This window comes from Myotis daubentonii, chromosome 3, assembly GCF_963259705.1.
Source record: "Myotis daubentonii chromosome 3, mMyoDau2.1, whole genome shotgun sequence".
Taxonomy (NCBI): Eukaryota; Metazoa; Chordata; class Mammalia; order Chiroptera; family Vespertilionidae; genus Myotis; species Myotis daubentonii.
The window spans coordinates 66,262,047-66,275,287 of NC_081842.1; the positions used below are offsets into that span (position 1 = coordinate 66,262,047).

General features: G+C 39.1%; 1 protein-coding gene across 11 annotated transcripts in view; it reads left to right on the forward strand.

Annotated features, from left to right (window-relative positions):
* ZBTB20 (zinc finger and BTB domain containing 20) overlaps positions 1-13,241 on the forward strand; it is a 919,384-nt gene that overhangs the window by 694,770 nt on the left and 211,373 nt on the right. The window lies entirely within an intron of this gene.

Genomic DNA, 13,241 nt, shown 5'->3' on the forward strand with positions numbered 1-13,241 from the left:
CAAAACTTCTCAAGAAATGGCTATAATCACCATAGACACTCTCCAATTCTGTTTTCTAATCCTCTCTTGATTCTTCTCTATCTTTTGCACTCACCAGTATAGTAAAACTGTTCACACTAGGCTCACCAGGACCTTCCATGTCAAAAATCCATGGGCCAATTTGCAGTCTTCATCTTTCCTGATCTCTCAGCAGCATTTCACATGGCTATTTATTCTTCCTCCATTAAAACACTTTCTTCACTTGGCTTTAATTCTCTCACACTCACCTGATTTTTTCCCTACCTGAAAGACCTCCTTTGCTGGCATAGTCTCGCTTCCCCGATGTGGAAACACCAGAGAGTCCTAGGGCTCAATCCTTGAATCCTCTTCTTTATTTCTAATCACTCCCTTAATTATCACACACAAGCTTATGGCTCAAGCTTGTATCTCTAATTGAAGCCTTTACTCTGAAGTCTCACATATTCAACTACCTACTCAATATCTCACTGTAAGTCTGATAGTTATCACAAATTTAACATCCTCACGTGGAATTTATTTTACCCAACAAATGACAGTCTTCCCCACCTCAGCAAACAGCAACTCCAATCCTTAGAGTTGCTCAAGTAAAATTTTATTTATCTCCAGGCCCTTTATTTCTCTCACAAATCCAACCTATCAACAAATTCTCCAGGTCTGTCTTCAAAGTACACCCACGTCTAACCACTTCTCATTTTTACCACTACTACTACCCTGAATCAAATTATTATCATCTCTTGCCTGGATTATTGCAATAGCTTCCTAATTATCTTCCCTGCTTCTGGCCTTACCACTTATAGTCTACTCTCAAAATGGCAGCCAGAGTGATTCTTTGTAATTATGTGATGTAACTGCATGTCACTTCTCTGCTCAGAACTCTCTAATGGCTCCCCATCTACCCAGAGGAAAAGCCAAAGCCTTTACAATTGTCCAGGAAACTGCACTCTCAGTTTCCCTGTTACTTATGGGCCCTCGCTCACTCCTCTCAAGTTTCATTACCCTCCTTGCTTTCTTAACTACCATATATTTCACCTCAGGGCCTTTGCACTTGCTTCTCTCACTGCCTGCAATGCTTCCCCAAGATAAAACCTCGTTTGCTCACCATCTTCAGGACTTTATTTTTTACTCCTAAGTAAGGCCTTTCATAACCACCATGTTTAAAATTGTACCAACTCCTCTGATTCATTCTTCTTAATAGCACTCTTCCCTTCAGATATAATGTATTATTAATATATTTATATCCTTTTACCCCGGGATATACTAGTAAATCCCCATGATGGCAGGTTTTTGGTTTTTTGGTTTGGAGTTGTTGTTTATTTTCCTGTATTATACTTGAAGAAATCCTCAGTGTCTAGATCAGTGCCTGGTTCATAAAGGGTGTTCGGTAAATATTTGCTAGATGAACTAAGAAAAAGAATGAATGTTTTTTCCCTGAGTTCGCAGGTGTTTCTATTAATGTAAAACTTAATATTGTGGCATGGGCCCCATGATTCTCCATGGCAAAATTTTCAGATTTTTCAAAATTAATTTTGAAAGCAAAAACATTTTATGCAGGCTCATCCAGAATATTAGATAGGCTACTACTTCTGTTCAGAACCCAAAGCAGCAACATCTAAAACATTTATTACTTTCTCATTTGGTAAATGTTTATCAGGGAATAAAGGTATTTTAGACACAAGTAGTGACATGTGCAAAAGGCTCAGAAATCCAAGAGAACTTAGTACAATGGACTGTTACAGTATTACAAGTGACAGATAATGGAGGCCCGAGCTAATGTGGTGCAGTGGGAATGAGAGACCTAGAAATGTGAGAAACATCAATAAGTAAAAGGTCAGTAGAATCAAGAAACCTGGCTGATGGGGGAAACAAAATAGTGTCTACCTTTATCATGCTATACAGCAGAAAATGACTGGAAAAGAATTGGGTAAAAGGAAATTGAACATAGAGGACATGAGTTGTAAAATTCTCTTTGTATAATATAGACTCAGAATCCCTCATTATTCTAGTTATTACAAATACATTTGGTGTATTCATTGATGACTCTGATAGAATCATTCTGGAAGATTTTTCCAGGTTAGACCCTCTCATTCTTCCAGCCCCCTGACAGGTGAAATAGTTTGAGATCCCAAATTTTCTACCTAGTAACCTCACCCTTCCCAAAAGTGGTATTTCTTATACTGAAATTACTGGATTAATAAATAGAATAATATATGTGTGTTTAGATAGACACAGGCACATAATAGTTTAAAAACCAATTAACTATAAATATTGGTTTTTATGCCAAAACCTCCTTTGGTTATTAAAGAAATTCCATTAGAATTGCAGATCTGGTGATTATTTGAGGGGTGATGAAAAGCAATAAATGATTCCCAAGTGGGGAGCTTGGGCATTGGGCAAATGATGGTGCGATTTGACTACATAGGGAACATAGAAGGAAGAGAAACTTTGAAGAGTAAATGATTCAGCTTTAGACATGTTGGGGTATCCAATTGGTGTTGTTCAGTAGGTTGTTTGATATAGAGGACTAGAGGTCAGGAGAGAACTAATGGCTCAAAAAATATATTTGAGACATATTAACATGATAGTAATTAAAAGTGGGAGATGGGGATTCCAATGAGCAGTGGATATATGTGTAATACATTTCCAAATAGAGACCTGGACATCAAGGAAATTATAATCACTCATGTGACATTTTTGTAGATTGGTTTTGTCTTCGATTCACCCCCACTCATCCCCTATACCCGTGGTCGGCAAACTGCGGCTGGCGAGCCACATGCGACTCTGGCCCCTTGAGTGTGGCTCTTCCTAAGCCTTAGGAGTACCCTAATTAATTTAATAACAATGTACTTACCTATATAGTTTAAGTTTAAAATTTGGCTCTCAAAAGAAATTTCAATCGTTGTACTGTTGATATTTGGCTCTGTTGACTAATGAGTTTGCCCTCCACTGCCCTATACCAACCTGCATCCTATCTCCAGCCTTCGTTTCATTTTAAAATATCTACGCAACACCTGCACACTTTACACTGCAGACATGCTTTTATCTCTGTAATAACTGTATACCTCAAAATTGTGCACAGAGAAAAGGTATATACTTGAGACCACAGTGTCAGTGAACTCTGAGTTCTCATTATTTTAAGAAACTATGGAATGAGCCTGCTGGCATTGTGAACAATGTTCCATAATTTATGTATCCTCTAAGAGTTTTTGTCAGGTTTTATTTGACTGGTGTGCATCATATTCATTTGTTAGAACATCAAACCATTGGGATGTTTAAGGAGAAACTTGTTTAAAAGTGAAAGGGAAGTTATCTGTATTCTTTTTCTCTCTACTTGTGGGGAAGGAAACAGGCACTCAGTTATTCTTTGAAGGCCAGCCTCCCTGTAAGTCAGCCACCCTATAGAAATGTAACTTTCAATTTTATTTTTCTCCTAGATTAATTTATTTCTTGCCTTGAATCATTTATTTATTTTATTTTTATTAAATTTATTGTGTGGCATTTGTTAATAAAATTATACAGGTTCAGGTATACAATTCTACTATCATCTGTATGTCATAGTGTATGTTTACCACCCCAAGTCAAGTCTCCTTCCATTCCCTTTACCGTCTACTTTTCCACAACCCCCTTTCCTCTAGTAATCACCATATTGTTGTCTGTGTCCATGAGTCTTTTTTTTTTCCTTTGTTTAATTCCTTCACCCTTCTGACCCAGCCCCCAGCCCCTGCCCTCTGACAGCTGTCAGTCTGTCCTCTGTATCCATGAGTCTGTCTCCAGTTTGTTTGTTAGGTTATTTTGTTCATCAGATTCCACATATAAGTGAGATTATACCACTTTTGTCACCTCTACATCATGGTAGGTTCACTTATTTACTTTTTTATTTTAGAATACCTTCTGCCTGTTCTTTCTCCTCGACTTGAAATTTTCCTGACAGAGGCAACCTTTGCATGGGAAGTTTGTTGGTTGTATAGTAGTAGTTGTAATCTCTGCTGCCCCACATTTCTAGAACTATGATTATCAAGGACTCATTTTTGCAGTGCCTCTTTATTGACAGTCTCCGTTCTTTCTTGTGTTTGTATTCCTCCCAAAAAAAGGTACAAAATGTGTCTTCCCCATCAATTGTAAGGCTTCACTGTTGGTGTGTGCAGTCTCTATGGCAATGGGTCATATGCCACATTACCAAGACTATAGGTGCGACCATTATTGGGGAAATTGGCACGTACACTCCTCTGGCACCATGGATGTCTCCCCACTGAAACCAGAATCGGATACTACTCTTTCATATGCAGGGCAAGGTTATAATCCCAGGCTCTCTGCAGGCACAACAGTGGGTTGTGCTGGAATTCTTGAAGTTGACTATATATATATATATATATAGTTAATATGCTAAGTGTCCAACTGTCTGACCGGTTGCTATGATGTGCACTGACCACCCGGGTGCAGACACTCAATGCAGAAGCTGCCAGTTCTCAGTGATGCACCCCAAAACTAGAGAGGAGGGAGCCGATTCCTCATGGGGCCGCACAATTACACCTTCGACCATGGGTTATGTTTTTGCTAGGACACAGTCGCCCCCAATCTGGTTTACTGCACACTTGTGTTTGCGTTTCACACCCTGTACAACAGCAACTTTGCAGAATGCCCTCTTGCACTCTGGGACCCCTCAGAGGATGTCAGAGAGCCGGTTTAAGCCCGATCCCTGCAGGCCAGGCCGAGGGACCCCACCTGCCTGAGGGACTCCACTCATTCTGCAGATGCCCTTCTAGCCACAGCACCACTCCAGGTGCAGCTGACCAGGGAGAGACCATGGGAGGTTGGTTCCAGGGCATGTCCGGCCATCTCACCCATTCCCGCTCCACCGGCCACCTTCTAATTAATTTCCTTTCAATGTGCATGAATCTGTGCACCGGGTCACTAGTCATGAATAAAACGGGACTTGTGTGCAGATCCCGACCAGAGGTGGATAAACTGGTTGAGTTAGGGGTGGATGTTCCTTCTTCTTACAGATTCATAACTAGTCTCTAAGTAAGCTCATTTTACTGAAATGGGGATATATTCTTAAATAAGCTCAGGCTAATTCCAATAAGCTATAGAAATTACTCACTGACATTGTAGAGATGGACTTTTTCAGGTGCTTTCCCCAACAACTGCATATAGACCCAGGAAGGACAAAAGGCAGAAATGCCTGTCTCTGAGCATGGTTTAGGTGGGACAGTTCCTTGGGTCCTGAAGGGAATGCGAATGAAGCCAGAAGGCTCCAGGACTGAACTTCCTCCCAAAGGTATGGAGGCCACACTGCCAGGTACAGTCCAATAGAAACAGAGGGCCTGAAGCAGGGCTTTATAACATTGGCCTGCTGCGATTTGGGGGCCAGGTATATCTTCACTGTGCAGGGCTGTCCTGTCATTGCAGGAGTTTAGCAGCATCTCTAGCCTCTGCCAAAGATCCCCTGATGAGGCAAACATTGCCCAGTGTGCCTAAAGCACAGTGTGGTGTGCGTATGAAATGCGAGCTGGAGTGTTCCTTCAAATGCCCAAGCTATTCATGCAGTTAGTCACTCCGCAGGTATTCACTGGGTCCCTGCTATCTTCCAGGCACTCCTCTGTGTATCAGGGGTACAGCTCTGCACAAACAATGCCCTGATCTCGCGGAGCTTGCATTCTGCCACACATGTCTGACCAATGAATTCCTCTCCCTTCCTACAACCTCACAGCAAATACTTCAAGCCAACTGAGGGCCAGGAAAAGAAAAATACGAGTTCATATTTGAGGACTCTTTTTTCAGTTTATGAACCTCAAAAATGACTCTGATTTAAAAATGAAACTTGGCAAGTGATTAGTTCATATGTTTTAGTTTAAAATATGTTTTAATCATTTGGGGTGTTTTCAAAACAAATAGTGAGATTAGGAGGGTTTTTCCCCCTTCTATTTTTGGCCCCTTTCTTCTGGAGAGTCCTTCTCTCATGTTTAGTTTTGGTGTTCTTTATATATTTGAAGTACACTTTCAAGTATTTGAAATGTGTGCACGTGGATGAAAGGAGATGAGGAACAGAAAACAGAACCGCATGATCCCTGCTCTAACAAATGCCCATACTTTGTCCCCAAAGTGGTATTCAGGCATCACTTTCTCAGGAAGCCTCCAAGGCCCCTGACCCAGGTGCTCTGCTGCACTCATCCTGTAGCCTCACCATATTTGTAGTTAAGGAATGCACTGGAAAGGTAGCTGTTCAGGTGTTCCCTTTAGAATGTGAGCTCAGTGGGGCTCAGAGACATACCAGTTATGTCCACAGTTGTACTATCTTCAGCAAGGGGCTGGCACATCGTAAGTGCTTAAGAAACACATGTTCAATAACTGACTAACTGAGAAACCCAGCTTTTGGGGATGTTTACCCAAATACTTTCAACCTGTGCCCTCTCTGTGCAGTACACCTCCCCCACTCTCAGACTTCATTGTGTTGATCATTATTTTATAGATGCTGAAGTAACATGTAAACTCCTTAAATCAGAAAATCTAGAGAACTGTTTTAGTTCGTATATCTTAGGGATATTTCAGGCTTATATAGAGATTGTCGGAATGGAAGCAGTCTATCAGAACATGATATTTAGGAATATTTTTAAATATTACTAATGCCCTGAACATTGTTCAAGAGTTAGGGCTTTAGAGAATAAATGCTTATGATTGTCAGTGGGGCACAGAGTGGAATTACACAATTTGTCTTGTTTTCTTGTTTGATGTTTGTTTCCCCTATTCGAATTTAAGCTTCATGAAGGTGAAGAGCTTGGCCTATCAATAATGTTTTCCTCTTTGGTATTTTACACATAGGAGGTATTCATTAAATATTGGTTAAATAAATAAATGGTAGGATTCAATCAATCCTATGTTGATTGATAAATTGCTCATTAGTACACCAAAACTTCAGTAACATGATGTGTTTATTAATTCATTCAACAAGTAAATTTTGAGTTTTTGAGATGCCACACATCTTAATATCCTACCTAGAACCGTGCCTAGCACATTGTAGGTACCCAATAAGTATCTGATGAGTGAATAAGCTAATTAGTATTTCAGTATATTCAAATATGATTTATTTTCTAAGTATGTTAAACTACAGGGCTGCCTAGCAAAGTGCCACAAAACTGGATATCTTAACAACAAACTTATTGCTCTCAGTTCTTGGGGCTAGATACCCAAATTAAAGTATCAACAGACTTGATTCTTTCTGAGGGCTCCAAGAGGAATCTGTTCCATGCCTCTCTCCTAACTTCTGATGGTTTACTAGAATCTTTAGTGTTTTTTGACTCGTAGAAACATTACCCTGTTCTCTTGTATAAGGATACCAGTCATATACTTATACCTTAGGGACCCACCCTACTTCAGGATTATTTTGTCTTTATTAATCATGTTTATAATAACACTATTCCCAAATAAGGTCACATTCTGTTACTAAAGGCTAGAACTCCAACAAATGAATTTGGTGGTGGGGGGGAGACACAGTTCAACTCATGACACTAAAGTAATGGAGATCTTCAAGTAGCAATATTTTAAAGGTTAACTTCTATTTTGAAAAAAATCAACTTCTCAAAATAACATCCAGTTTTATGATTCTGTTGGAAATTGACATCATGATATTAATATCATTTGCTATATTAAATGAAAACGTGTGTATTTATAGAGGAAACATGAAGAAAGTCCAAGAGGCATGAATGTACATAGCACACTTTGTTAAATGGTTGTGACCAGACAGTGAGTTGTGTGGGTAACACTGCTTGAGATTCTGAAGGGATTTGTATTGAATCAAAGGCATTTGGACTTGACTTTATAATCATCAAGGAACCAGCACAGAAGTCAAAACTTCTTGAACTGTAGAAGGGTATAAAAAGGGTGAATTTAATGTATGTAAAATATTCATCAATGAACCTTACTTTAAAAAGAAATAAATAAAACAAGGAGGTTAAAGAATAAACCTTGGGAATTAGCAATTCAGAGATTTTGGGATTATGTCATTCTTCTCATTAGAACCTTCTCTTGAAACTGCTAAAGATAAGGAGGAGCCTGTGGGTCTTTCTTAGCAGTGTAATAAGAAACAGCTAGACAGATAAACCAGATTTTACTGTGTTGAGAAATAAATATATTTAGGAAACTTGAGGGTGGTACAAAAGAGGGAAAAATTAGGTCCATAAAATATGGTCTTTTGTTTGTTAGTTACGGTTATGGCTGCCGAAGCATGTTGGCAGGCAGTAGGAAAATACAGAAGAAAGAAGGAGTAATTGGTACAATAAGATTCTGGAAGAGGCCATTGGTGACAGAGAAAAGTCTTTGAAATGTTATGGGTGGGTTATGACAGAAGTGATGGAAATGCCGTTTGATGGCCTCTGTCTTCTCTAAAAAAAAGAGGCGAGGTTAATGAAGGGTAGGAGGTGAGTTATAAGGAGTTAATTGGAGTGATAAATGGAAACTGAGAAATGAAAAGGAAACTGAATAGGAACAAATAAAGGAGTTGTAAAGTACTTCTGAACCCCCAGCTCAAATTGGAAACCAGGACTCTGGTGAAGCATCAATCTGTACAGTTGTTGTTGTTTTTTCCTTTTTCTCCTGCTTTGCTCAGCATCCTGGGAACTGAGGAGGACACACAGGAACGGGTTCATCTAGGCTGAAGAATTGGCTAGGTACAGTTGAGAACCACAGATGAGGGATCCGATGAAGCTGGTAGATGTCTTTATAGTTAACCAATGTGGTCTGGACTGGTAGAGAAGAAATTGGAAATTATTAGTGTAGGAGAAAAGAAAACACAAATGAAAATCAAAAAGTCATAGTGAGAAGATAGAGTACTTGTTTTCTGGAGGCATATATATCCCAAGAAAGGGCCTGCTGCTGATACACATACCTTTTGCCATTGGTTCCAGAGAAACCACCAAAAACAGACTGAATACTTTGAAGGTCATAGACTGGAGTCAGGAACATAGCCTGGAAGTCAAGGTTTCATTCCCAACTTTGCCAATAACTTAAGGTTGCCATCATTACCACCATTAGCATGGAAGGCTGGTTCTTAGGAAAAGAGTGTCCTCATGTATGTAAAAGTAGACAAATAGGAACTTCCCATGGGGCAATGAAGATAACTGACAAGAGGCAACTGCTTTATAGTTTTTCCCTCAGATTCCAAAAATGTACTGATATTTCCCTCAAATTATGCTCTTTTATTTCTCTTATTTTAAGATCCTTTATTTTTTCGGTTAGACTCCCCAGAGTTGGCACTCTTCTCCTTGCTTCCTCCTGGCTTTTAGGCATTGAATTTTTTGTCATATGTCTCAGCAACCTTACCCACCCAATGACCAAATAAAGTATTCCCATAAGCTTTATATTGGAATTTGAATTTTTCCCCAAGAAGACAGGGTAACAAATTGATGTTTAATTAGGAAATACTTTGTATATACCTTGCAGATGACACTATTGGCTAATCCTTCATGTACTATGTATTCGCATAAACACGGGTGTCTCTGTATGGTTTTCATAAGGAGACCACCGCTCCTGTGGGCCCTACCTCTGTAGGTCAGACTGGCAAAGTAAACCACTGCTCTTACTCACCGCCAGGTTCCATGCTGTAGTTATCCTTTACTTGCTTTAGTGACTATGATGAACATAATGCTCAGGGTTTAGAAGTTTCCTAAACCCTGTGAGAATTTCTAAGCTGCTTCTCTTGATATTGTTTACATCTAAGTTCAAAAAACAATTTGGAGGGCATTTCAATACACAAATTGAAGAAGTCCCTTTTTCTTTTCAAATATAAATCTTTACATAATTTCACCACCACCCCCCGCCCTTGTTTCTTTTCCTGCTCATGATTCTCTTATAGCTCTTTCCTGCAGTGCTAAAAACCAACTAGTCTGGAGATTAATATGACTAGACATACCATGAATTTTTTAAATCTCAAAAGTCCTAAATTCTAGTTCATGGTTAATCATATATAGGTTGTATTCTCTTGTATATATAAATGTGCAATATATTATCACATTGTCTCTAAATTCCTTTTTTTTTGGTCTCACTGTCACCTAAGTTGTTTCTAAATGCTTCTTTGTTATAAAGAGGCAGAGCAAAGACCTGAAGGATGGAGGGGGAAGAGTATGAAGTGATGATGGAAAGAGAAAGCACTCTAGGGAAGAAGGGAAACCAATGAGGAGAAGGAAAAATAGAGATTTCCCTTTTGCCCAGTCCCCTTGGAGCACATCTATGTTTGGTTTTGATGTTCCTCTCTCTCTTATGCCCCCAGATGACCTCTTCTTGGTCACTTGTTCTACAAAAAATATTCCTTTCACTGCCAGGAAATATCTACTACCTACCCAGTCATTCAAAATCCCTTGCCCTACCAGCTTAACATTATCTCCTGCCTGCCAAGCAAGTCCCTTAACCCCTGCCCCCCTTTCCCACTGACCCTGAGGACTTGGACCCAGTGCCATTAGTTCCCCCCAACCCCATGCTGAAAGGAGAGTGTTAATGGCTGCTGTGAGTCTGAAAAGAACTTAAGCAGTAATTTGGTTTTACTTTTATCAACATTCAAAATATAAGCAGGTAAACTACATGTTGAATTCATTCATTCTTCCTCCACTGTTTAGAAAGCTGAAACCTGCATTTTTTAAAGAGGGATTGATTGGTGTCATGTACGTATTTATTCACTTCTGTTTATGCAAGGTAATAGGAATTTTAACATGGAGGTAGAACAATGGTGTTTATAATTCCACCAACACTGTTTATGTTAGAAGGAAATATCTAAAAAGAACCAAGGAGAGAATATTTGCTGCTCTGTACATTATTAAATTCTTCCATTTTTGTTTAAAAGGATATGAGGAGGAATAAAAAGCTGAGCAAGCTAAGGAGGGTTTATACCAAGTTCACTGACATTGACCTAAGTTATCTAGGTTCGGAAACGATGAAAATAGATGGGGAGGCACCTCCTTATAAGGAGCACAGGGACCAGGGACAGGTGTTCCATTCATTCCTCTCTGAGAATGAGATGACTTTGCATAAGATTATGACCCATTATAAATACTTAAATAGTTCTGGGAAGACTTTTATAATATTTTCTTGACTGTTTGAGGAATGATAGTTGGGAGTGAAGGGGTTTCTTATCTAAGAGAAAATTAGCTAAGTTAATAATATAGGATACAAAGGGTCAGATCACTCAGGAGGGCTTACTGGATAACATGGGGCAGTTGAAAAGACTGAATAAGAAATAGGAAGAGAGGTTGTTATATTTATCATAATTTACCTAAGTGGGCTAATAACCTCCCAGTAACCATGGAGACATGAAAACTCTCTAAAACATTCATAAGAGTGGAAGATCCTTGCGAGCAGGAATGGAGTCTAATTAGCACAGTAATTAATAATAAACTAAAAAAAATATCTGTTAAATTAATGGATGAATACCTGCCTCCATCTGGGCAATGGTTTGCATGTTCTTCCTTATCTAAAGCAATTCCTCAAGGTAAACTCAGTTATAAATACAATTATCTCTCCATGAGAGAGCTGAATTTTAACAAGGGCATAATTACTAATTTTTATTGATTTATTCCTTTTAATTTCCATTCACATTCCTATTCCTGTCCACTCCCTTAGGTTGCCAGTTGGAGCATCTTGACATGAAAAGGATGGGAAATAAGGTCAGAGAGGTAGTGAGGATTTGGCCTCATAGACCATGATAAAGCTTGGAATCCTAAACATCAGAGAACCTGGAAAATCTGATGGGCAGGAAGGAGTCTTTGACATCAGAACAACCCTACTGAAGGATGACCAGTTCCAGCCAAAGACTGGAATTAGGCTGCATGTCAAATATAAAATGTCTGACCAGTGTAAATAAAAACAAACTGTGCCTCATTGTACCCTATGTTTTGCCTTTGGGGCCAGTTTTACCCATCTGACACTCCCAGTTGGCAGCCATGCCTTTGAGAAGCTTAAATCACTTTTCAGAGGAAAATGAGGTCAAAAGTTCAAACAAGACTTTGCACTCTCTATGACCAAGTCTTACCAAAATGGGCAAATTTGCCACTCATGCTTTTGAGAGCGATCTGATAGTTGGCCTAACTAAGATGGGAAAAGGAGAGGTCATTTTCTTGTCCATTTATGTGTAACTCTTTAAAACTCTGAGACCATGAATAAGTATAGCTGAGGGAATAGCCCAGAATTTTTCTTATCATGTACCAGATATGGCAGACTTAAAATCTGATAGCTCTTTGGGAAGTTTGTAAAAGAACTAGAAATTGTCTGGCTCCACTTGCCTGTCCAGGATGTAGTGCTGTGATTCTTTCATGGAGGTTTTTAACAGAACCTCACACCTACTGTCTAAATTAATGATATTAATTTCTTTTGTCATGACAAAAACCATTCTGCACTATATACATGATGTTAAAGATTCTTTATTTCAGCATGTGGACACGTTCTGTAAAAGCTTTTCCCGTTTCATCACGTTGACAAGCTGATTCCATTAAGTCACCCTCCATCATGTTCCCCCTTTTTTTTTCTTTTTAGAAAAGTTAGACAACAGTGATCATCTTAGAGTTTTCAAGGTACTCACTTTGGCGAAAATTAAAAACTTGAAAATCATAAGCCTATTCCTTAGAATTGAAAAAAATGAGTTATGTCATTCTTCTCGTTGGAACCTTTTGTTCAAACTGCTAAAGATAAGGAGGAGGCTGTGGGTCTTTTCAAAATTTTTCCAGTAAAATGGGATATTTATTTATTTATTTATTTATTTTTGTTAATCCTCACCCGAAGATATTTTTCCATTGATTTTTAGAGAGGGTAGAAGGAAGGGGGGGGAGAGAGAGAGATAGAGAGAGAGAGAGAGAGAGAGAGAGAGAGAGAGAGAGAGAGAGAGATGAAAGATACACATCAACTGGTTGCCTTCCACACATGCCCGCCTGGGGCGGGGATTGAACTGAAGCATATACCCTTGACTGGAATAGAACCTGGAACCCTTCAGTCCATAGGCTGATACTCTATCCACTGAGAAAAACTGGCCAGGGCAAAATGGGATTTTTTAAAAGAATTTTCTCTGGATGTTGATCTAATTTTTCTACCTCAGTATTTATTATGTATTACTTATTTAAAATAGAAACAACAGGGTTTAATTCAAATATATTTTAGCATTTCCACACCTTGGAATAAAATGTTATTTGGTAATGTTTTAGGGTCACATGTAGTTTTGAATTAGAGCAGCTACATCCCAGCCCTCCCATCAC